Source organism: Lithobates pipiens, unplaced genomic scaffold (assembly GCF_037356315.1).
Source record: "Lithobates pipiens isolate NorthernLeopardFrog02 unplaced genomic scaffold, aLitPip1_a1.2 Scaffold_18, whole genome shotgun sequence".
In the NCBI taxonomy this organism is placed as follows: domain Eukaryota; kingdom Metazoa; phylum Chordata; class Amphibia; order Anura; family Ranidae; genus Lithobates; species Lithobates pipiens.
In genome coordinates this window covers 62739926-62762436 of record NW_027507758.1, presented here as the reverse complement: position 1 = coordinate 62762436, position 22511 = coordinate 62739926, and the positions used below count along the sequence as shown (strand labels likewise).

General features: G+C 46.0%; 1 long non-coding RNA gene across 1 annotated transcript in view; it reads right to left on the bottom strand.

Annotated features, from left to right (window-relative positions):
• The window catches only part of LOC143987173 (uncharacterized), a 75473-nt gene extending 53437 nt beyond the window's left edge, over positions 1 to 22036 (bottom strand). Inside the window, exon 1 of the long non-coding RNA XR_013276607.1 lies at positions 21912 to 22036. This is a non-coding gene — a long non-coding RNA (uncharacterized LOC143987173). The remainder of the gene's footprint in view (positions 1 to 21911) is intronic.
• Positions 22037 to 22511: the final 475 nt, after the last annotated feature.

Here is a 22511-nt window from a genome sequence, read left to right as displayed (position 1 = left end):
CGGTCGGCTCTCTTGTAATAACAACCGATGAGGCTAAGCAGCTGCTCGGCTGTTGTTACAAGCAGCGGAAGGGGACACCCACCCTCCCGCCACCTTCCACGGCTCACAAGGACTCTACCCTCCCATCAGGAGACCCGAGCAACCAGCCACATGTCCGCCGGCTGGCCAGAGACCCAAACAAAGCCAGAATTAGCTTTGATTGGGACTTGGGTATGGTAACCAGGTAGCGACGTTGCAACATCACTTCCGGATTACTGAAACCTTAAAGGTTTTTTTTTAAATAACAAACAGGTCATACTTACCTCCTCTGTGCAAGGGTTTTGCGTAGAGCAGCCTTAATCCTCCTCTTCTGGGGTCCCCCAGAGGTGCTCCTGGCTCCTCCTTTTCTCGAGGGCCCCCACGGAGAGCCATGGGGGCACTTGTGTGGGCGCACTCCCGAGTCCTGCTGCTGCGTTCATTGACACAGACAGCAGGACCACCTCCCTCCTCCCGTGTCACTGGCTCCTGCTGCTATCAATCTATCCAATGAGGACCCAAGACAATGGCCAGAACTGCTGTGCTTGTCCCCATGGATGGAACAATAGGGTTCAGGTAATTAAAGGGGGCTGCTTTTATGTGTTCGCATTCTATGCGTTAAGGTGAACAACCTCGAGGGTTTACAACCCCTTTAAAGGCGCCAGATATAAAAAAACGAAAGTATTTAAAAACGCCGAACTTGGCGTTTTGAATGCTCTCAAATGCAAAGGAGGGATTTGGGGTCTTATAGTCCCCAGATCCCTCCATCAAGTGCCTATTGCTATCACAAGGATGTTTACATTCCTTGTGACAGCAATAGAAGTGATAAAAATAAAAAATGAAAGCAACAGTGTAGAAATAAAAAAATATATATATAAATTAATAATTTAATAAAAAAATTGAAGAGCCCCCCCCCCCCCACGTTAACACACAAAGGCAAACGGTCCCAAATGCACGCAAGTCACGATCGTTCCACACATGTGAGGTATCACCACGAATGTCAGATCAAGGGGAGTAATTCTAGCACCAACTCCCCTGAACATCTAAAGGGGTAACCTGTAAAGGCTTTTAAACGTCACTTATGGATAGTAACATTTATGCCATTTGTCACCCTTGTGCGCGCGTGTGCAATTTTAAAGCATTACATGTTTGCTATCTATTTACTTGACAATTTTTTTTTTCTTATTTTACAAAAAAAACTGGGCTAAGTTTTGTGTTTTTTTACTTTAAAAAAAAAGTGTATTTCTTTTCCCCAAAACTGCTGCGCAAATACCGCATGTCAAAAAAAATTGCAAAACACACCAATTTATTCTCTAGGGCCTCTGCTTTAAGGAAATGTATAATGTTTGGCGGTTCTAACTAATTTTCTTGCAAAAATAAAAATAAAGTGATTTTCACGTACAAACAAAAAGTGCCAGAAAATGCCCGGTCTTCAACTTGTTAAATCCTGACTATGCTGGGATGCGGGCCCACATTTCATTTTTTGGACCAGCCCAGAGTTGGGCTTCAACGCAACACAACACATTGCAAAATTGTGAATGTAGTCTTTAGGTAATATTTGCATCAATAAACCAAAATAAATATTAATAAAAAAAAAAAAACAGACCATGCAAACCTAAAACCCTAGTATGATTCACGTTCTCATATACTGTATGAAAGTACCATTATCTGCAGAAACTGTGATATGTAACATAGTAGTAACAACAAGGAGATTATTGTTCTACGTTATCAGGAGCTGAAACTAAAGAAACCTGTAATGTTCCATAGCATTACTTGTCAGGAACGCAGATTTATAGAAACTTCCCTGTGTAGTATCACCTTTATCTCTGATGAGAAAATCGGTTTTAAAATCTTACTTCCTTTATATATCTGTCTGTGAATGTCTTTAAATAAAACAACCCGCCATTTTGATTGATTGACCCTTTCAGACTTCAGTAGACTTCTAGTTAGTCATCCAATAGAAAGTTATTGTCCTCAGCCTGGAATATCTGATATCCGGGACAACAGATTGCACTAACACGGAAAATCTAATTACAGTACAAGTATTCTTAGTTTGGTACTCATAAAGTAATGATTTTGTTCATGGATGTTAAAGTCATTTTCAAGTCTTGTTTTTTTTTTTGTTTAAAAAAAAAATAATAATAATGTGGGCACCCAAGCCGCTGCTCTGTTTGTCTATTCAGACACGGAGCCGTGGCTCACGTCCCCCCACCCCCTCTCTTCATTGGCTCACTGGCTTTGATTGACAGCAGCCAATCAGGAGGGAAGTCTAGCCTAGGCTCTCGTGCAACATCGCTGGATCGAGATGGGGTTCAGTAAGTATTAGGGGGCTGAGGGGGCTGAAGGGGACTTCTGCACACAGAAGGTTTTTTATCTTAATGCATAGAATGCATTAAGATAAAAAAAAAACTTCTGCATTTAGAATCAGTTTAAAGTTGAACTCCAGGAAATCAGCTAAATCAAAGATGAAATACATACACAGGAGTTGTTTTACCTGCCAAAGGGTTTGTTTAACCACTTACGGACCGCCGCACGCCCATAAACGGTCTAAGTTTGAAGAGGAATATTGTTGCTATGGCAGCAGCTAGCTGCCATAACCCCGGTATTCCCTTCTTCGGCCTGTGGTCCGCTTTACAATAAAAGTGGTCTCTGCTGCGGATTCGCCGCAAGATCACCTTTATCAGTGGCAGGAGAGGGGGCCCCCCCTCCCGCCATGCTCCGGTGCCCTCTTCCGCTTACCGGAGCCGTCTACAGCGGCGGAGGCGATCAGATGTTTCCCCTTGCTTGCTATGGAGACGAGCGAGGGGAAGATGGCCCCCATCCATCTCCATAATATTGCAGGGCGGAAGCGACATCAAAATGTCACATCTGCCCATAGCCAGGGCCATCTTTAATATTGATTGGACCATGGGCAAAAATTTTCTTGGCCCCCCCCATGCAATTTCACTCTCCACCTGCTCTGAGACATACAATAACTATATAACTAGCAGCTAGACTTAAAATCTATTTACTGTATCAGATAAGGCAGAAATTATGATTGGTTGCCAGCAGTTACAGCATATCATTACTTCTTACTGACTGGTTGCTAGAGGTTACAGACCAGATTACGGCTCACTGTTTAATTGCTAGAGATTATAGCACATCATCTCCTCACTGCAGGGGGGCATGATATACAGACGAATGCTGCCTTTATTTACATATCAATGCTGCCGGCCGCAACTATTTACTTAGTGATGCTGCCGCTATTTACATATGAATGCCGGTTATTTACATGTAAACACAGGGTCTGTAGGTGAGTCACCTGTACACAACAATAGGGCAGAGCTGAGCAGCATTGGTAGCAGCACTTCACACTGAGATATCGGGACTAGGGATGAGCTTCGAGTTCGAGTTGAACTCATATTCGACTCGAACATTGCCTATTCGCCTGTTCGGCGAACAGTGAACAATTTGGGTTGTTCGCAGCAAATTCGAAAAGCCGGAACACCCTATACAAGTCTATGGGAGAAATCTAAAGTGCTAATTTTAAAGGGTAACATGCAGGTTACTGTCCTAAAAAGTGTTTGGGGACCTGGGTCCTGCCCCAGGGGACATGGATCAATGGAAAAAAAAGTTTTAAAATGGCCGTTTTTTCAGGAGCAGTGATTTTAATAATGATTAAAGTGAAACAATAAAAGTGTAATATTCCTTTAAATTTCGTAGCTGGGGGGTATCTATAGTATGCCTGTGAAGGGGTGCATGTTTCTGGTGCTTAAAACTGTCCCTGCACAAAGTGTCATTTGTGCAGGAAAAAAAGTCTTTTAAAATCACTTGCGGCTATATTGTCGGGTCCCGTAATACAGAGAACACTCAATAAGTGTTCTCTGTATTAGCCGACAATTCATTCATTCATTGATAAAAAATAAAATAAAAAAAAGCGTGGGGGTTCCCCTAAATTCAATTACCAGGCCCTTCAGGTCTGACATGGATATTAAGGGGAACCCCGTGTCAAATTAAAAAAAAAATTGACCTGGGGTCCCCCTAAATATCCATACCAGACCCTTCAGGTCTGATATGGATATTAAGGGGAACCCCGCATCAAATTAAAAAAAAAATTGATGTGGGGTCCCCCTAAAAATCCACATCAGACCCTTTATCCGAGCACGCAACCTGGCAGGCCGCAGGAAAAGAGGGGGGACGAGAGAGCGGCCCATTCCTCCCTCCTGAACCGTACCAGGCCACATACCCTCAACATTGGGAGGATGCTTTGGGGGTCTGTGACCCCTCAAAGCACCTTGTCCCCATGTTGATGAGGACAAGGGCCTCATCCTCACAACCCTGGCCGGTGGTTGTGAGGGTCTGCGGGCAGGGGGCTTATCAGAATCTGGAAGCCCCCTTTAACAAGGGGACCCCCAGATCCCGGCCCCCCCCTGTTTGAAATGGTAAGGGGGTACAAAAGTACCCCTACCATTTCACAAAGAAAGTGTAAAAATGGTTAAATAAGACAAACACACTTTTGAAAAATTCCTTTATTAAAAATAAAATAAATTAAAAAAAGATTCCAGCGGTGCTAATCCACTCTTGCTATCCAGCGATGAATCTCCGGGGTCCAGCGATGGATGATTATATCCAGCGAGGGGGATCTCTCAGTCCAGCGCTGTCCATACATCCGTCTTCTGTCTCCATTGCGGAGACACTGCGGATATCCCAACGCTGACGTTTCTTATATTAGGAGGGCGGGGCCACCCGTCACCTGACCCCGCCCCCTCTGACGCTGGTGAAGGGAGCCAGGGGTTCCCCAGTGACGTATGGGTGATCCCGCCCCCTCTGATGTAACGGAAACCTGCTAATACAGAGTACAGTCATTGAGTGTTCTCTGTATTATGGGACCCCACAATATAGCCGCAAGTGATTTTAAAAGACTTTTTTTCCTGCACAAATGACACTTTGTGCAGGGACAGTTCTAAGCACCAGAAACATGCGCCCCTTCACAGGCATACTATAGATACCCCCCAGCTACGAAATTTAAAGGAATATTACACTTTTAATGTTTCACTTTAATCATTATTAAAATCACTGCTCCTGAAAAAACAGCCGTTTTTAAAACTTTTTTTTTGCATTGATACATGTCCCCTGGGGCAGGACCCGGGTCCCCAAACACTTTTTAGGACAGTAACTTGCATATTACCCTTTAAAATGAGCACTTTAGATTGTGAACGTTCGAGTCCCATAGACTTTAATAGGGTTCTAAAGTTCACACGAAGTTTAGGTCTGTTCGCAGGTTCTGGTGCGAACCCAACAGGGGGGTGTTCGGCTCATCCCTAATCGGGACACAGCACAGGACTAAAACTTCAAGGGACAAGGGAATTTAAACTAGGATAGTTGGCAAGTATGAAGCAGCTGCTTTGGGCCCCACAACAATAACAGGGCCCAGGGCAGCTGCCCCTTTTGCCCTGCCTTAAAGATGACCCTGCCCATAGCTCTTAAAGGTAATTAAAAAAAATTTTTTTCATTGTATTGCATTTTAGTCCTCTTTCACACGGGGCAGATCAGTAATGATCCGCCCCGTGATGATCCGCTCGCTCAGCGGGGATCGCTCCGTTGTCCCCGCTGAGCCGGCTGCGGACAGGGCGGTCTCTGCACACTGTGCGGGGACCGCCTTGTCAGCTCTCCGCTCTCCGTGTGTCCGTGTTCATCCGATCCGCTCTGCAGACGGATAGAAAAATAGGATTTTCCTCCGTCTGCAGAATCGGACTGTTGCGGAGGCGGAGGAAATCGGGTGTCTGCGGATGTTCATCCGCAGACACCCGCTATCCCATAGGGATGAATGTATGCCCGTATTTCATCCGCAAACGGATGGATGAAATACGGACATACCATCCGCATGTGTGAAAGGGGCCTTAGTGTAAATATGAGATCTAAGGTCTTTTTGACCCCAGCTCTCATATTTAAGAGGTCCTGACATGCTTTTTTTTCTATTACAAGGGATGTTTACATTCCTTGTAATAAGAATAAAAGTGACACATTTTTTTTTTTTTTTTTTTAAAAAGAACAGTGCAAAAATAAAAAATAAAAGCTAAAATAAATAAGAAAAAATATGTTTTTTAAACGCACCCAGTCCCAGTACATGAGTAGCGCCCGCATATGAAAACATTGTTCAAACCACACATGTAAGTTATTGCCGCAATCAGTAGGGTGAGAGAAATAATTTCAGCCCTAGACCTCCTCTGTAACTCAAAACATGCAACCTGTAGAATTTTTTAAATGTAGCCTATGGAGATTTTTAAGGGTAAAAGTTTGTCGCTATTCCACGAGCGGACACAATTTTGAAGCATGACATGTTGGGTATCAATTTACTCGGCGTAACATTATTTTTTACAAAAAATTGGGCTCACTTTACTGTTTTATTTTTTAATTTAAAAAAGTGTGTTTTTTTTTAAAAAAAGTGCGCTTGTAAGACCGATGTGTAAATATGGTGTGACATAAAGTATTGCAACAACCACCATTTTATTCTCTAGGGTGTTAGAAAAAAAAAAGTATGTTTGGGGGTTCTAAATAATTTTCTAGCAAAAAAAAACTGTTTTAACTTGTAAACAACAAATCTCAAAAGAGGCTCACTCCTTAAGTGGTTAAGCCTTGGTTCACACTATGAACCGTATGGGAATTATACTGCACCTGCACCACATTCAGTGTTGCCAACCACCCGTAAAAACAAGGCACTTTTCTCCCTGCCCGTAAATGCCTGTAATAGGGCAAAAGTGGCAGTAAAAATAGTGGTGATCAGGGTGGCTTGGAAGAGCGCATGCACCGTTCCAGAGCTTGCCGTGCCGATCCTGTTTAGGGCCAGTGGACGGGGCCACCCGGGCCCAGGGGGGCGGATTTCACAGGCTGTGTTGCTGTGAGGCGAATGATGGTCATGGTGCATCGCGTCAGCTGCGCCAGCATTTAAAAACAGTAACCAGGTGGCTGAGCAGACGGAACTGAGGAGCCCTCTCTCGTGGTGGTCTATCCAGGCAAAGTCCATGGGGATGGAGTGACAGCCCAGCCGACAGTGACAGTTGATGGTGGCAGGGGGTGATGGTGACAGGTGATGGTGGCAGGGGGTGATGGTGATAAGAGGTGATGGTGACAGGAGATGGTCACAGGAGGTGATAGTGACAGGTGATGGTGGCAGGAGGTGATGGAGGCAGGGGTTGATGGTGGCAGGAGGTGATGGTGACAGCTGATGGTGGCAGGAGGTGATGGTGACAGGTGATGAAGGCAGGGGGTGATGGTGGCAGGAGAAGATGGAGGCAGGAGGTGATGGAGGCAGGAGGTGTTGGGGACAGGTAATGGAGGCAGAGGTTGAAGGTGGCAGGGGGTGATGGTGGCAGGGGGTGATGGAGGCAGGGGGTGATGGTGGCAGGGGATGATGGTGGCAGGAGGGGAAGGTGGCAGGAGGTCATGGAGGCAGGGGGTGATGGAGGAAGGAGGTGATGGTGGAGGAGGGTGATGGTGGCAGGAGGTGATGGTGGCAGGGGGTGATGGTGGCAGGAGGTGATGGTGACAGGAGGTGATGGTGGCAGGAGGTTATGGAGGCAGGAGGTGATGGAGGCAGGGGGTGATGGAGGCAGGGGGTGATGGAGGCTGGAGGTGATGGTGACAGGTGCAGGAAGCGGGGAGTGATGGTGGCAGTAGGTGATGGTGGCAGGAGGTGATGGCGGCACGAGGTGATGGTGACAGGTGATGGAGGCAGAAGGTGTTGGTGACAGGTGATGGAGGCAGGGGGTGATGGTAAATAAGTATACAGTGGTGTGAAAAAGTGTTTGCCCCCTTCCTCATTTCCGGTTCCTTTGCATGTTTGTCACACTTAAGTGTTTCGGAACATCAAACCAATTTAAACAATAGTCAAGGACAACACAAGTAAACACAAAATGCAATTTGTAAATGAAGGTGTTTATTATTAAAGGTGAAAAAAAATCCAAACCATCATGGCCCTGTGTGAAAAAGTGATTGTTAAAACATACTATAACTGTGGTTGTCCACACCTGAGTTCAATTTCTCTAGCCACACCCAGGCCTGATTATTGCCACACCTGTTCACAATCAAGGCATCACTTAAATAGGAGCTGCTTGACACAGTAAGATCCACCAGAAGATCCTTAAAAGCTACACATCATGCCGAGACCCAAAGAAATTCAGGAACAATTGAGAAAGAAAGTAATTGAGATCTATCAGTCTGGAAAGGGTTATAAAGCCATTTCCAAAGCTTTGGGAATCCAGCGAACCACAGTGAGAGCCATTATCCACAAATGGCGAAGACATGGAACAGTGGTGAACCTTCCCAGGAGTGGCCGGCCGCCCAAAATTACCCCAAGAGCGCAGCGACGACTCATCCAAGAGGTCACAAAAGACCCCACAACAACGTCTAAGGAACTGCAGGCCTCACTTGCCTCAGTTAAGGTCAGCGTTCATGCCTCCACCATCAGGAAAAGACTGGGCAAAAATGGCCTGCATGGCAGAGTTCCAAGGAGAAAACCACTGCTGACCAAAAAGAACATCAAAGCTCGTCTCAATTTCTCCACAACACATCTTGATGATCCCCAAGACTTTTGGGACAACATTCTGTGGCCCGATGAGACAAAAGTGGAACTCTTTGGAAGGTGTGTGTCCAAGTATATCTGACGTAGAAGGAACACTGCATTTCATAAAAAGAACATTATACCAACAGTAAAATATGGTGGTGGTAGTGTGATGGTCTGGGGCTGTTTTGCTGCTTCAGGACCTGGAAGACTTGCCGTGATAAAAGGAACTATGAATTCTGCTGTCTACCAAGAGATCCTGAAGGAGAATGTCCGACCATCTGTTCGTGTACTCAAGCTGAAACGAACTTGGGTTCTGCAGCAGGACAATGATCCTAAACACACCAGCAAGTCCACCACCGAATGGCTGAAGAAAAACAAAATGAAGACTTTGGAGTGGCCTAGCCAAAGTCCTGACCTGAATCCTATTGAGATATGGTGGTATGACCTTAAAAAGGCCGTTCATGCTCGAAAACCCTCTAATGTAACTGAATTAGGACAATTTTGCAAAGATGAGTGGGCCAAAATTCCTCCAGGACGCTGTAAAAGCCTCATTGCACGTTATCGCAAACGCTTGGTTGCAGTTGTTGCTGCTAAGGGTGGCCCAACCAGTTATTAGGTTTAGGGGGCAATCACTTTTTCACACAGGGCCATGATGGTTTGGATTTTTTTTCACCTTTAATAATAAACACCTTCATTTACAAATTGCATTTTGTGTTTACTTGTGTTGTCCTTGACTATTGTTTAAATTGGTTTGATGTTCCGAAACACTTAAGTGTGACAAACATGCAAAGGAACAGGAAATGAGGAAGGGGGCAAACACTTTTTCACACCACTGTAAGCTCTGCTGACTTTCATCAACCAATCATGTGCAAGCAAAAAAATGTTTTTCCATGCATGTGATTGGATATTCTTTGCAAAGTGAAGCTTTACCTTATTTACTAAGCTCTGGAGCAAGTGCCCTTGCAGAGTGCAATTGCACTCTGCACGGTGCACAGTTATTGACCTTTAGTAAATCAACCCCCATGCCACACCAAAGTCGTGCATGCAGCAATTTTAGAACTGCACTGCAATCGGATTGTATGTTTTGTACTATCTGATCTGATGCCCACAAACTTGTGACCTATATTTGGGGTGTCATTAAGCTTGCACTGACACTGGCAGTGGATCACAAGGGCAGTGCCAACTGAATGTCGTGTAGGAAATGTGCATAGATTGCAGCGTTTCTCGCCCCACATTGAGGTTAACCTAGGCTAAGTGTCCGTCCAGTCCTGAGCTTTACACAGCTCTAAAGTCACGTACACGCAATCGGATTTTCAGACGGGAATTGTGTGATGACAGGCTGTTGGCAGAAATTCCAACTGTTTGTCTGCTCCACATGACAATTGTTATTGGATTTTCCGCAGACAAATGTTGGATGGCAGGCTTTAAAATTTTCCACGGACAAATGTCTGTTGTCAGATTTTCCAATCATGCACAACCGTCGGACAAAAGTCCAAAGTACATACACGCATGCTCGGAAACAAGGACGAGCTGGAAGCGATCGGTCTTGCAAACTAGCGTCACAAATGTTGAAATCTTGAAATGTAGCGCACATTCTCTTCTTCTTTAACTGGATGCTGACCGCCGGCCGTCAAATGACGGGCAGGCGGCGCATCTATTGTGGCGGGAGGCCGTCATATGACGTCCTCCCGTTTAAACAGGGAATGCGCGCGATCGTGCGCGCATCCCTGTTTCTTCGGTGGCGGCGTGTCACGGAGACACCGCTCGCCACCGAAGGGGGTGAACAGCCATTCGTTATGGCTGTTTACCACGTGATCGGCCGTGATGAAGTCACGGCCGATCACAGATGGTCACACCCCGAACGTGCACGGCGCATGCGCGCGAGCGCGCTGCGCGTGCACGTCGGTGGCGGCGTGTTTCCCGGGAACACTGCTCGTCACCGACGCTGGTAAACAGCCATTGGCCGGCTGTTTACCCACGTGATCGACTGTGATCCTTTCACAGCCGATCACTAAAATGTAAACAAACCACGGTAACGGGATGTTACCGGGTTCTCCTCCTCACACACCGATCGTGTGTGAGGAGGAGATTGCGGTAACATCTCGTTACCGCATACAGTGTACACCAATCACACTGATTGCCCCCCCCCAATAAAGAGGACCTGTCACCACCCCTCATAGTACCTGTCAATCACAGTCCATCAGAGTACCTGTCACAGTCCATCAGAGTATTTGAGTACCTGTCCCAGCCCATCAGAGTACCCGAGTACCTGTCCCAGCCCATCAGAGTACCCGAGTACCTGTCCCGGCCCATCAGAGTACCCGAGTACCTGTCCCGGCCCATCTGAGTACCCGAGTACCTGTCCCGGCCCATCTGAGTACCCGAGTACCTGTCCCGGCCCATCTGAGTACCCGAGTACCTGTCCCGGCCCATCTGAGTACCCGAGTACCTGTCCCGGCCCATCTGAGTACCCGAGTACCTGTCCCGGCCCATCTGAGTACCCGAGTACCGGTCCCGGCCCATCTGAGTACCCAAGTACCTGTCACGGCACATCAGAGTACCCGAGTACCTGTCACGGCACATCAGGGTACCCGAGTACCTGTCACGGCACATCAGGGTACCCGAGTACCTGTCACGGCACATCAGGGTACCCGAGTACCTGTCACGGCACATCAGGGTACCCGAGTACCTGTCACGGCACATCAGGGTACCCGAGTACCTGTCACGACACATCAGGGTACCCGAGTACCTGTCACAGTCCATCTGAGTACCCGAGTACCTGTCACAGTCCATCAGAGTACCCGAGTACCTGTCACCGTCCATCAGAGTACCCGAGTACCTGTCACAGTCCATTAGAGTACCGAGTACCTGTCACAGTCCATCAGAGTACCCGAGTACCTGTCACAGTCCATTAGAGTACCGAGTACCTGTCACAATCCATTAGAGTACCGAGTACCTGTCACAGTCCATTAGAGTACCGAGTACCTGTCACAGTCCATCAGGGTACCCGAGTACCTGTCACAGCCCATCTGAGTACCCGAGTACCTGTTCCAGTCCATCTGAGTACCCGAGTACCTGTCACAGTTCATCTGAGTACCCGAGTACCTGTCACAGTTCATCTGAGTACCCGAGTACCTGTCACAGTTCATCTGAGTACCCGAGTACCTGTCACAGTCCATATGAGTACCTGTCATCGCCCTTCAGAGTACCCAAATACCAGTCACCAAACCGTCAGAGTACCTGCCACCAGGCCATCAGAGTACCTGAGTACTTGTCACCAGGCCATCAGAGTACCTGAGTACTTGTCACCAGGCCATCAGAGTACCCGAGTACCTGTCACCGTCCATCAGAGTACCCGAGTACCTGTCACAGTCCATTAGAGTACCCGAGTACCTGTCACCAGGTCATCAGAGTACCCGAGTACCTGTCACCAGGCCATCAGAGTACCCGAGTACCTGTCACCAGGCCATCAGAGTACCCGAGTACCTGTCACCAGGCCATCAGAGTACCCGAGTACCTGTCACCAGGCCATCAGAGTACCCGAGTACCTGTCACCAGGCCATCAGAGTACCCGAGTACCTGTCACCAGACCATCAGAGTACCCGAGTACCTGTCACCAGGCCATCAGAGTACCCGAGTACCTGTCACCAGGCCATCAGAGTACCCGAGTACCTGTTCCAGTCCATCTGAGTACCCGAGTACCTGTCACAGTTCATCTGAGTACCCGAGTACCTGTCACAGTTCATCTGAGTACCCGAGTACCTGTCACAGTCCATATGAGTACCTGTCACCGCCCTTCAGAGTACCCAAATACCAGTCACCAAACCATCAGAGTACCTGCCACCAGGCCATCAGAGTACCTGAGTACTTGTCACCAGGCCATCAGAGTACCTGAGTACTTGTCACCAGGCCATCAGAGTACCCGAGTACCTGTCACCGTCCATCAGAGTACCCGAGTACCTGTCACAGTCCATTAGAGTACCCGAGTACCTGTCACCAGGTCATCAGAGTACCCGAGTACCTGTCACCAGGCCATCAGAGTACCCGAGTACCTGTCACCAGGCCATCAGAGTACCCGAGTACCTGTCACCAGGCCATCAGAGTACCCGAGTACCTGTCACCAGGCCATCAGAGTACCCGAGTACCTGTCACCAGGCCATCAGAGTACCTGAGTACCTGTCACCAGGCCATCAGAGTACCCGAGTACCTGTCACCAGGCCATCAGAGTACCCGAGTACCTGTCACCAGGCCATCAGAGTACCCGAGTACCTATCTCCAGCCCATCAGAGTACCCGAGTACCTATTTGCAGCCCATGTCTCATAGAATATACGTTGGGGTGTTTACTTTCCAAAATGGGGTCATTTTGTGGGTAATTTCACTGTCCTGGTGGTCCAGGACCTTCAAAAGTGTGATGGGTAGGAATGAAATGAGATGTGTCATTTATGCTCCTAGAACGCCTGAACGTACTACTTCAATGTTCGGCCTCTCTATGTGGCCAGGCTGTGTAAAAGTCCTACACATGTGGTATCGCCATACTCGGGAGGAGTAGCAGAATGTATTTTGGGGTGTAATTTTTGCTATATACATGCTATGTGTTAGAAATATCTTATAAATTGACAATTTTGTGTAAAAAAAAATGCGTTTTAATTTTTTTCCACATATTCCAAAAACTTCTGGAAAAAAATGAACCGTTCAAAAGACTCATTATGCCTCACAGATTATACGTTGGGGTGTTTGCTTTCCAAAATGGGGTCATTTTATGGGAAATTCCATTGTCCTGGTACTCCAGGGCCTTCAAAAGTGTAATAGGTGGTTGAGAAACGAGATGCGTAATTTTTGCTCGTAGAACGTCTGAAGGTACTACATCAATGTTGGTGCTCTGTATGTGGCCAGGCTGTGTAAAAGTCTCACACATGTGGTATCGCCGTACTCGGGAAGAGTAGCAGAATGTATTTTGGGGTGTAATTTGTTGTATGCATATGCTGTGTGTGAGAAATAACCTGATAATATGACAATTTAGTAAAAAAAAATAAAAAAAATAAAAAATCTTCATTTTGCAAAGAATTGTGGGAAAAAATGACAACTTAAAAAAACTCACCATGCTACTTACTTAATACCTTGGAATGTCTACTTTGTAAAAAGGGGTCATTTGGGGGGTATTTGTACTTTCCTGACTTGTTAGTGTCTCAAGAAATGAGATACACCTGATGTACTGAAGGCCTCATCAGAAGTGATCAATTTTCAGTGATTGGCACCATAGTTTGTAGACTCTATAACTTTCACAAAGACCAAATAATATATACTAATGTGGGTTATTTTTACCAAAGATATGTAGCAGTATAAATTTTAGCCAAAATTTATGAAGAAAAATTACTAATTAGCAAAAATATATGACAGAAACCAAGAAAAAGGCATTTTTTTCACAAAATTTACGTTTTATTTTATTTATAGCACAAAAAATAAAAAACCCACTAGTGATTAAATACCACTAAAAGAAAGCTCTATTTGTGTGGAAAAAAGGACGCAAGTTTCATATGGATACAGTGTTGGATGACTGAGTAATTGTCATTCAAACTGTGAGAGCGCTGAAAGCTGAAAATTGGTCTGGTCAGGAAGGGGGTGTAACTGCACTGTACTGAGGTGGTTAATTGGATAATAATAAAGCTGCTTTGCTGGTCATACTGATGGAGTTATTGCAAACAAATTTTAACCGCTTCCCGCCCGCCCTATAGCCGAATGACGGCCTTAGGGCGGGCGGCTTCCCTCGCCTGGCCGTCCCTGGACGGCCTGGTGTTTACTTCCGCAATGCGCGCCGCCGCGGGCGCGCATCGCGGAAGTTCTGTGTTTGCCGTGTCCCCCGGGGACAGGCAAACACAGATCGCTGTAAACGGCCAATCACAGCGGCCGTTTACAGCGTGATCGGCGTGTCCAATGGGAGATGATCTCATATGTAAACATATGAGATCATCTCTCAGCGCCGCTCTCCCTCCTCACACAGACAGCGTGTGAGAGGGGAGAGAAGAACGGCTGCAGCAGCCGTCAGTGTACAAAAAAAAAAAAAAAAGTAAAAAAAAAAGTTTAAAAAAAAAGTGCCATCCTCCCCCAGAGCCATCCTCCCCCAGTGCCACCCCCCCCCCCAGTGCCATGCCCCCCCCAGTGCCATCCTGCCCCAGTGCCATCCGCCCCAGTGCCATCTCCCCCAGTGCCATCCTGCCCCAGTGCCATCCTGCCCCAGTGCCATCCGCCCCAGTGCCATCCACCCCAGTGCCATCCACCCCAGTGCAATCCACCCCACCCCAGTGCCACCTGCCCGCAGTGCTATCTGTCCCCAGTGCCACCTGTTGTCAGTGCCATTTGTCCCCAGTGCCATCTGTCATCAGTGCCACGTATAAGTGGCATCTGTCATCAATGCCACGTGTTATTAGTGCCACATAGTGCCATCTGTCATCAGTGCCACGTATTAGTGCCATCTGTCATCAGTGCCACGTATCAGTGCCATTTGTCATCAGTGCCACCTGTCAGTGTCACGTGCCATCTGTTGTCAGTGTCACGTGTCATCAATGCCACTTATCAGTGCCATCTGTCATCAGTGTCACGCGTCATTGGTGCCACGTATTAGTGCCATCTGTCACCGGTGGCACGTATTAGTGCCACGTATTAGTGCCACATGTCATCAGTGCCACGTATTAGTGCCACGTGTCATCAGTGCCACATATTAGTGCCACGTGTCATCAGTGCCACGTATTAGTGCCACGTGTCATCAGTGCCACGTATTAGTGCCACGTGTCATCAGTGCCACATATTAGTGTCATCTGTCATCAGTGCCACGTGTCATCAGTGCCACGTATAAGTGTCATCATTGCCACGTATCAGTGCCATCTGTCATCAGTGTCACGTGTCATTGTCCTGGTGCTTCAAAAGTGTAATAAATAGTCAACAAGTTAGATGTGTAATTTATGCTTCTAGAACACGTGATGGCGCTCCCTGCATGTTGGGCCTCTCTATGTGGCCAGGCTGTGAAAAAGTCCCACACATGTGGTATTGTAATACTCAGGAGGAGTAGCAGAATTTTTTGGGGGGTGTCATTTGTGGTATACACATGCCACGTGAGAGAAATAACCTATTACAATGACAATTTTGTGGAGAAAAATAAAGAAAATGAAAAATCTTCATTTTGCAAAGAATTGTGGGAAAAAAATGACAACATCAAAAAGCTCACTATGCCTCTTACTAAATACCTTGGAATGTCTACTTTCCAAAAAGGGGTCATTTGGGGGGTATTTGTACTTTCCTGACTTGTTCGGGTCACAAGAAGCGAGATAGGCCACCAGTACATCAGATGTGATCAATTTTGTGCGATTCGCACCACAGCTTGTAGACTCTATAACTTTCACAAAGACCAAATAATATCCACTAATTTGGGTTATTTTTACCAAAGATATGTAGCAGTATAAATTGTGGCCAAAATTTATGAAGAAAAATTAATAATTTGCATAATTCTGTCACAGAAACAAAGAAATATGCGTTTTTTTTCAAAATTTTCGGTCTTTTTTCATTTATAGCGCAAAAAATAAAAACCCCAGAGGTGATCAAATACCACCAAAAGAAAGCTCTATTTGTGGGAAAAAAAGGACAAAAAATTCATTTGGGTACAGTGTTGCATGACTGAGTAATTGTCATTCAAAGTGTGAGAGCACCGAAAGCTGAAAATTGGTCTGGGCAGGAAGGGTGTTTAACCACTTGCTTACAGGGCACTTAAACACCTTCCTGCCCAGACCAATTTTCAGCTTTCGGTGCTCTCACAATTTGAATGACAATTACTCAGTCATGCAACACTGTACCCAAATGAATTTTTTGTCCTTTTTTTCCCACAAATAGAGCTTTCTTTTGGTGGTATTTGATCACCTCTGGGGTTTTTATTTTTTGCGCTATAAATGAAAAAAGACCGAAAATTTTGAAAAAAAACGCATATTTCTTTGTTTCTGTGACAGAATTATGCAAATTATTAATTTTTCTTCATAAATTTTGGTCACAATTTATACTGCTACATGTCTTTGGTAAAAATAACCCAAATTAGTGGATATTATTTGGTCTTTGTGAAAGTTAGAGAGTCTACAAGCTGTGGTGCGAATCGCACAAAATTGATCACATCTGATGTACTGGTGGCCTATCTCGCTTCTTGTGACCCGAACAAGTCAGGAAAGTACAAATACCCCCCAAATGACCCCTTTTTGGAAAGTAGACATTCCAAGGTATTTAGTAAGAGGTATAGTGAGCTTTTTGATGTTGTCATTTTTTTCCCACAATTCTTTGCAAAATTAAGATTTTTCATTTTTTTTTTTTCTCCACAAAATTGTCATTGTAATAGGTTATTTCTCTCACGTGGCATGTGTATACCACAAATGACACCCCCCAAAAAATTCTGCTACTCCTCCTGAGTATTACAATACCACATGTGTGGGACTTTTTCACAGCCTGGCCACATAGAGAGGCCCAACATGCAGGTAGCGCCATCATGTGTTCTAGGAACATAAGTTACACATCTAACTTGTTGACTATTTATTACACTTTTGAAGCACCAGGACAATGACACGTGACACTGATGACAGATGGCACTGATACGTGGCAATGATGACAGGTGGCACTGATGACAGATGGCACTAATATGTGGCACTGATGACAGATGGCACTAATATGTGGCACTGATGACGCGTGGCACTTATACGTGGCACTGATGACACGTGGCACTAATACGTGGCACTGATGACACGTGGCACAGATGACAGATGGCACTAATACGTGGCACTAATATGTGCCACCGATGACAGATGGCACTAATACATGGCACCGATGACGCGTGACACTGATGACAGATGGCACTGATAAGTGGCATTGATGACACGTGACACTGACAACAGATGGCACGTGACACTGACAGGTGGCACTGATGACAAATGGCACTGATACGTGGCACTGATGACAGATGGCACTATGTGGCACTGATGACACGTGGCACTGACGGCAGGTGGCACTGACGGCAGGTGGCACTGGGGGCAGGTGGCACTGGGGGCAGGTGGCACTGACGGCAGGTGGCACTGGGGTGGATGGCACTGGGGGCAGGTAGCACTGGGGTGGATGGCACTGGGGGCAGGTAGCACTGGGGTGGATGGCACTGGGGGCAGGTAGCACTGGGGTGGATGGCACTAGGGGCAGGTAGCACTGGGGTGGATGGCACTAGGGGCAGGTAGCACTGGGGTGGATGGCACTGGGGGCAGGTAGCACTGGGGTGGATGGCACTGGGGGCAGGTAGCACTGGGGTGGATGGCACTGGGGCAGATAGCACTGCTGGGGGCGGATGGCACTGCTGGGGGCGGATGGCACTGCTGGGGGCGGATGGCACTTTTTATTTCATTTTTTTAATTTTTTTTTTTTTCCAGAATCAGAACGGCTGCCGCTGCAGCCGTTCATCTCTCCCCTCTCGCACTGTCTGTGCGAGGAAGGAGAGCGGCGCTGCGAGATGATCTCATATGTTTACATATGAGATCATCTCCCATTGGACACGCCGATCACGCTGTAAACGGCCGCTGTGATTGGCCGTTTACAGCGATCTGTGTTTGCCTGTCCCCGGGGGACACGGCGAACACAGAACTTCCGCGATGCGCGCCCGCGGCGGCGCGCATTGCGGAAGTAAACATCAGGCCGTCCAGGGACGACCGCCCGAACGAACGCGCCTGCTCTACGGCCGTAATTCGGCTATAGGGCGGGCGCGAGGAGGTTAAGTGCCCAGTAAGCAAGTGGTTAAAAGGCTTTTATTTTTCTAGTGATATCAAGAATAATATTATTATTATAGCTCAAGCTCTGTCAGATTGGATGGAGAGTGTCTGTGAGCAGCAATGTTCAAGTCTTGCCACAGATTCTCAATTGGATTTAGGTCTGGACTTTGACTGGGCCATTCTAACACATGAATATGTTTTGATCTAAACCATTCCATTGTAGCTCTGGCTGTATGTTTAGGGTCTTTGTCCTTCTGGAAGGTGAACCTCCACCCCAGTCTCAACTCTTTTGCAGACAGGTTTTCCTCTAAGATTGCCCTGTATTTGGCTCCATCCATCTTCACATCAACTCTGTCCAGCTTCCCAGTCCCTGCTGAAGAAAAGCATCCCCCCAACATGATGCTACCACCACCATGTTTCACAGTGGGGATGGTGTTTTCATTTTGCTTTTAGGCCAAAAAGTTCAATCTTGGTCTCATCTGACCAGAGCACCAAATGTTTGCTGTGTCCCCCACATGGTTTCTCCCAAACTGCAAACAAAACTTCATATGGCTTTATTTCAACAATGGCTTTCCTTATTGCCACTCCTCTATAAAGGCCAGATTTGTGGAGTGCACGACTAATAGTTGTCCTGTGGACAGATTCTCCCACCTGAGCTGTGGATCTTTGCAGCTCCTCCGGAGTTACCATGGCTGCTTCTGTGATTAATGCTCTCCTTTCAGCTTATGTGGTCGGCCATGTCTTGGTAGGTTTGCAGTTGTGCCATACTCTTTCCATTTCCAAATGCACACCACACTTTTCACATATTTATTTGTAAAATAAATTGAAAACCATTTATCATTTTCTTTCCACTTCACAATTATGTGCCACTTTGTGTTGGTCTATCACATAAAATCCCAATAAAATACATTTAGGTTTTTGTTTGTAACATGACAAAATGTGGACAATTTCAAGGGGTATGAAAACCTTTTCAAGACACTGTATGCTTCTATACAGTATTTTGAAACCCCTAAGACTCTTTTGATGTTAAATTTTGAAAGGCTGCAGTCAGAAAGTGGCGACAGCCATCTTGGTACACCCCACACTGCTCAGCGCCAAACTTATAGTCATAAGGCACTGACGAATATTTTTGGACACCCTCACTCGGTCGCGGTGTTCTGTCAGATTAGCAAATCCATATGCTTACTTTATTGCTATAATGAATGTGACATTCAAGACGTGGCTGGATCTAACAAGATATCCGCTACCGCCTTCTGACCGCAGGTGTTCTGTCAGATTCGAAAACCTGCTAGCAGTGGAACGCATGTGCAGTAAGTATTTTTGGTCAGTCAGCTGACACGGAACGTCCCTTCCATTCACTGATCTGATGGGTTCGCTAATCTGACAGAACACAGGCAGCAAGGTATCATGGGATATGTAGTCCTTAGAACTGGAAAGTAAACAGCAGTGGAGAAGCTGCAAAGCATGCAGGGAGTCCATGAAATTGTGGAAAGAGATGGCAGCAGACAGGCAGAATTCACAACATGAAAGATTTTTCCAGCTCTATTAGTGATGGTGTTTTTGAGGCTGGATTCACACTCTTGTGGGTTTGCAGCCTGCTTTTGTGTGGGCAAGGACGCCCAAACATTTGATGCAGGAAAAAGGTTCCTGCGGCATTTTCAAAATGTGATTTCCCTGTGATTCCCGCATCCACAAACGCTCTTTCTTTTTAGATACGTGGGGGTGCCATTAAGAATGAATGGCTGCACATTTTAAAGAGCAGCACCTTTTGACTGTGGATAGTTGCAGGTGCGGATTTCACTGCGATTCTCGCACCCGCAACCATGTGAACCTAGCCTGACAGTGTGCTCTCGTAGAGGTAATCCAGACAACTTGCATGTTGTTTGCAAGATCTCTGAGATAGCAGTCAGCTCAGCCACACTGATGTGTAACCTGCTGGAGTACTAGACATTCTTGTGGGAATAAGACATAGGATTTACATTTGGTTTCCATATATCTTTGAAAAAAATAGGGAGATACCCACACATCCTGACACATTGAAGTCTTATCTGAACCATATGGTAGCTGACATCACAGTTTTTGTTCCTTTGTTACAAATGTGTTAGGTTTCATACTTATGCTTTCCATAAGTTGAGCAGTAAACCAAGTGGTTGTAGAAGAATTCATGGCTCCATGAAATCACAAATACAGTGTCTTCAAGTATTCATACCCCTTGAAATTTTCCATATTTTGTGATGTTACAACCAAAACCATTAATGTATTTTATTGGCATTTTATGTGATAGAACAACACAAAGTGGCACATAATTGTGAAATGGAAAGAAAATGATAAATGGTTTACCAAATTTTTTCCAAATAAATATGTGAAAAGTGTGGTGTTTATTTGTATTCAGCCCCCTCTACTCTGTTACCCCTAACTAAAATCTAGTGGAACCAATTGCCTTCAGAAATCCCCTAATTAGTCATATTAGTCCACCGGTGTGTAATTTAATCTCAGTATAAATGCAGCTGTTCTGTGAAGCCTTTGGAGGGTTGTTAGAGAACCTTAGTGAGCAAACAGCATAATGAAGGCCAAGAAACACACCAGACAGGTCAGGGATAAAGTTGTGGGGAAGTTTAAAGCAGGGGTAGGTTATAAAAAAATATCTCAAGCTATGAACATCTCACGGAGCACTGTTCAATGGAAAGAGTATGGCACAACTGCAAACCTACCAAGACATGGCCGTCCACCTAAACTGACAGGCCAGTTAAGGAGAGCATTAATCAGAGAAGCAGCCAAGAGGCCCATTGTAACTCTGGAGGAGCTGCAGAGATCCACAGCTCAGGGGGGAGAATCTGTCCACAGGACAACTATTAGTCATGCACTCCATAAATCTGGCCTTTATAGAAGAGTGGCAAGAAGAAAACCATTGTTGAAAGAAAACCATAAGAAGTCCAGTTTGCAGTTCACAAGAATCCATGTGAAGGACACAGCAAACATGTGGAAGAAGGTGCTCTGGTCAGATGAGACCAAAATTTAACTTTTTGGCCTGAAAGCAAAACGCTGTGTGTGGCGGAAAACTAACACTGCACATCACCCTGAACACACCATCCACTCATATAATACAAAGTCCTTGTGTGATTGATAGTGAATCAAGTGTTCAGTGCTGCAAAAATTCCATTTGACAGTGCTTCATTGCTTAAACATGGTCCTTTGAAAGAAAAAGGGGGCCGCTTACCAAAAAGAATTGACCCAGAATTACAGAGATCAAGATAGCACAAACTCCGTCTTCAGGCAAGAAGCTCCCACTGGCAATAAATTCCCAATGTTATGTTTCATCAGCAGACTGCAATGGACTATGTGAACCAGTCCTTTTGCCATCAGAGAGTGAATTTCCGCAACAATATGTATTAGATACAAGCAGGGAAAACCTCATCATAGAGCTACACTTACATTTAGGCAGTGTTTAAAAGGAATCAATATTAAAAGCACTGGCCCTGGTGTCTCCCAACCTTCCGACACGTGATGACATCACACACACCCCGCCCAACCATTTTTTTCACTAGCAATCGTCCAGTAAAAATTTTTGCATGTTATTTACCTGTACAAGCCTCCCTTGTGTACACATCCAAAAGCTCAGAGAATGCTGCTGAGTTTTGCCATCTTGGATGTGATACCAGCATCTCCAGCAGACGCGATAGTATTCCTCTTCACACCTCCCTCTGCAGCTACAAAAAAAGGTGATGCAGGAAGGTGAGTGGAGGGTTGGGTCAGTACAGACAGTATGTAAACACTCTCAGAAGAGAAAGAAGGCTGTGACATTGCAGGATGGAGGGTTGTCCTAGGGAATTGACTAGTCAAAGTTTCTAGCACGTTCAAAGGTACATTGCAAATGACTGAAGAAAAATATAAAAAGAAAAATGCTGTAAGTAAAATACTTGCTGTGCTTGCAGTGGTCCACCTTCCCTTTCCATTCACATGCAGGGCCGTCATGGGGGGGGACAGCCAAATCAAATGTAGGGGGCCCGAGCGACCCACTACAGCTACGGCTTCCTTTGGCTGGCAGCAGAGGGTGGGCAGGGCATCAGGTCACGTGACCGGTGGTAGAGTGGTTCATCTCCATCTCTTTGCTGGAAGGGATGTCTCTTTGCTGGATTGGAATGTCTCTTTGCTGAATGGGGGTGTCTATTTGCTCTATTAG